Genomic DNA, 4,100 nt, shown 5'->3' with positions numbered 1-4,100 from the left:
GTTTTGGCCGAATTTATTGACATTTCGTAAGTCTAACAGAATTCGTGTTTGGGTTAGTTTTTATATGCAGATGCATCAAATGTGCTACGGAGATAGATATTACTGTTTTAAAACAGATTCACTTTTAGAGAGGTATCTATATCAAGCACAGTGCTTTCCAGTATGTTGTTCTTGGTTTTTATTTAGATATGGAATATGTATAAAAAGCAAACCTTCCTTAGCACAAAGAGCTCTACTGCTTTTCTCACTTTTTTAACGACGCATCATAAAGAACAGTCCTTCTTGGAAATCCTCAGAACAACTCAGCCACACTGCCAAGCGGAGTTGCACTTCAGCATCTACGTGAACCACAGAAAGAACCGTGAGGCCTTTCCCTCAAGTATTTGACCCTTGCAGTACGTTCTGCGTTACTCTTGTATTTTAACTCTGTGGAGGGCCTCCTTGTACCCGGGCTCTTTCCTGTGAATGTTCTGTCATTTGCTGCTGTCAGATCTGACTTTTTCTAAATTTAGGAAAAAAAATTTAAAGCCCTGTGGAAGTGTGGTGTGTGTATGGTAGTTTAATTACATTTAAAATGATCAATGGAATCTTCAACAGTACGTTTTGGTTAATTTTCCTTTTTTCAGGGGTTGTTTGCATGTTAGCAAATACCAAATTTACATGCACAACTGTTTCTTTTGGAGTTGTTTTTCTTTTTGTGCTATAGCTTTGCTTATCAAGTTGAGCAAAACTGAATTAAATTTAAAGTTTTCTTGAAAAATGCATTTTCACAGTGTCCACCCTCAAAGTTGGATTTATCTCTCTCAGAAGTCAAAGAGCTGGTTGACTCTTATAGACCAGATGCTATCCCTGCTAATTGTGAGTTTTAAAAACATTTCAGATTTTAAGTGCAGCATTTAAGCTGATAGCCATTTGGATGGGAAGCAAGCAAGCTTGTTTTCACAAGGTCATCTTCATCTACAACCATTTTGTTTCAGTTCTAGAGAAAAGAGACAATTCACATCTCAGGTCAAACTGCATTTTAAACCCTTGTCCCTTGTGACTCTGCCTTTTAAGTAATAATTCTGGCTGTGTTTGAGTCTTTCGACTGTCCCGGTGATATTGCTTACAAACTGGACCTCAGGCCTGCAGCATCTCTGCCTCCCTGCTGTATTACCCCGGTAGGTCCACTGTGGTTTGGTACCTGTCCGCCTTTTCCTCTGGGAGCTGGCGTTACCACCTGCTTGAGAAAAATCTTCTTCATCTCTTCTTTTTTAAAGACTTTTTATTATACCACAAATTATGTAACGTGGATAGATTTTTGGTTTACTGGTTGTTGGTTGTTTTTTTTTTTTTAAAGCCTGTATACCTCTTTTCATGCCAGCTTTTGTAAACTGTCTTCCAACCTACTTAGTCCTATTTTTGCCTGGGAGGTATAGACGGCCTTCTGCAGCATGCTGTCTGATCTCTCCGACAGGTTGTTTCCCATTAGCATATTGCAAGCTCTGTGTTCTGCCTTCTTTGGAAAGAACAGACTTTGCAAGATGAACCAACGTGCGTCCAGAGCTTCTTCCCAACCAGAAACTCCTGCACTGTTTCCTCAGAGGCCGTTGGCATCAATACTACTTAGATAGTGCAGTCGGTCTCTCTTAATTTTAAGAGTATGCAATGCCTGACACCAACTCAGGTGACATAACACATTTTAAAAAAGAGGCCTGCTAAGTCAGAGTGTAATGGCACAGGCCTCAGTTTAAGAAAAGCGGGAAAGCAAAGCCTGCCCTAAGTCATTTACGCAATGCAGCACTTCAGCAGGTCCCTCCATCCTGCTAACTTTAAGTGCATGCTTAAGATCCATTAAGTTTTTGTCCTGGGCAATTTTGGGTAAAAATGGTGGAAGGTGGGGTGGTGTTTAGGCTTCTATTTTGCTTTGAGGAAGTACAAGTGGAAAAATAGAAGCAGAAGGCTTTAATCCTGAAGTTTAACCCCTTCTTTCCCCCCGTCCACCCTGTCCTGTGCTTCTGCTTAGATTGTCACCCACAAGTGTTTTGAGGGCAGTAGCTTGCACGATGGGAACATAACATTGCTGATACTGTCCTTTTCACATTGAGGACCTCTAGGGAGATGCTGAGACAGCTCAGTAGCATGTGAGGTTTTTTAAAAGCTGATATAATTTGTCATTGAATGACAAAGAAAAATTCCTTCATCCAAGATTGTACCTGATGACTTCTGAATGATAATGTTTTTTTAAAGGGACCTTTTACTTAGCTGTAGTGATACAAAGTATATGATTTCACCTACGAGATCAGGTTACTGGAGTTATTATATGTGTCACTGTAACGTTACATGTTAGTTTAAATAGTAAATGCTGAGATAGGCTTTTAGAGTAGCAGTAACACACACCTGCTGTGTGTAAATACAGCCGCAAATTGGAGACCGTATAGATCTCTACAGGCTAAAGGCAGAATCCCAAGCGCATGTAGAGCCAGCTGATTTCAGTGGACTCCCTTTGGGCTGTTCCTCTTTCGGATTAGGTCTTTTGTTTCCAATGCAAGTACAGGGGCTGAACTTCATCCTACATATGTTTATGGTTATATTTTATTGGAAGCATATCAAACAATATTGTTAAAATACTGCTGTCCAAGATCCGTTAGCAGTTGTCTATTTTTGGTATGCATCATTCAGAAGGAAAGTTCTGAATCCTTTCATTAGTTTTGCAGATATTTACAATGATCCCTTATAAGCTTATTCAAACACTTGCTTGAAAACTGAGTGAGAGATGAAGGCTGATATGAGAATCCAGTCAGAGGCAGGACCTCTTAAGAGTGAGTACATGTAATAACAATACTTAGAAACAAGGCCTTGAAAGTGAAGTTTCAATAGGGAGGAAAACTAAATAAAAGGAGTTGCATGATCAACGTTACAGGTTAGGACGAGGATCTTTGCAGCAGCATTGCTAGAATGAATGGATGAAAGTAAGTGAAGCAAGAAAAAACGTTGCAGAGTGAGAAAGATCCTCAGAGGAACATGATGAAATAGCTATTAGGGATGAAAACACAATGGAGTTGCAGCTACAAAACCAAGGGAGGTCAAGAATTAAAGAAATTTTGTGAAAGATACATGAAGGAGGATGGAAGAGTGTTTCTGAGCACTGGCCAGGGAGACATCACTAGAGAGTTCCTTGAGTGGTTTTGTTGGAGTACTAGGATGGAATGCAGATTGCTTATCATTCCTTTGTCCACTTTCATCCTGCATATCTTCCAGTTGTTGGAACAGTGTAGTTACTGACTTCGGAAAGGAAAGGGAAGTGGGATGGTAATTAGCGGAGTCAAGGTTCCTATTTAAAATGAAAGTGTCTAAGAATGCTTTTAATGAAGGAGATTTGAATCAGGAATGAGGTGTTTGTGGAGATGGATAAGAATGGCTGAGATGGAGATCTTTAGGTACGATGTTGTCACAAAGGCGGTGGAGTAGTTAGAGAGCAGATGAGAAACATCTCTATGTGTGTGAGGAGGGTAGTGGAAGGAGTTGTAGGAAGGGTGAAGAAAAGGCAAGCTCAAGAAGTGAGGAAGACCGCTTCGTATTGTGCAGGTTTTCTTTTAGGAGGAATTAATGAGATCTTTTTTAGAGAGGGAGGGGGCACGAGATGAGCCAGTTGTGGCAGAAAGACAGCGAGAATCATGGAATTACAGCTTTCTGTGTGGCTGTAGGAATACATTAGCAGAATAAAAACTCTCTGCGGAGGGTCTCCTCCATCCCTACTTCAATATAATTCGTTATAATATGCACCTTCCCGGCCACATGATGCAGCAGTGGCATAGCTAACTGCTTTCCTCTCCTGCCATCGGTCGTGATTGTGATTGCAGTTGGCTAGGGGACACAGTACCTGTTCCAGACCCCTTAAAGTCTTAGGGCCTTGTTGCTTCAGCACAGCTTCCCAAGGAGCTGTTTGCAATTTCAGAACCTATTAGCTAGATGGTACCAAAAATCCAGTATCTTAGTTCTGTGTATACAGTCAGGAAGGAAGAGGGTGTTTCAAAACCCCTATGTGACCTGGGAACAAATTGCTACCATTTAGTATTTTGGCTGTTGTAGAGAGAGAAAACAGGAAATGTGAAGGAGAA

Source organism: Aptenodytes forsteri, unplaced genomic scaffold (genome assembly GCF_000699145.1).
Source record: "Aptenodytes forsteri isolate BGI_AS27 unplaced genomic scaffold, ASM69914v1 Scaffold166, whole genome shotgun sequence".
Classification (NCBI taxonomy): Eukaryota; Metazoa; Chordata; class Aves; order Sphenisciformes; family Spheniscidae; genus Aptenodytes; species Aptenodytes forsteri.
Note: the sequence above shows the minus strand (reverse complement) of the source record.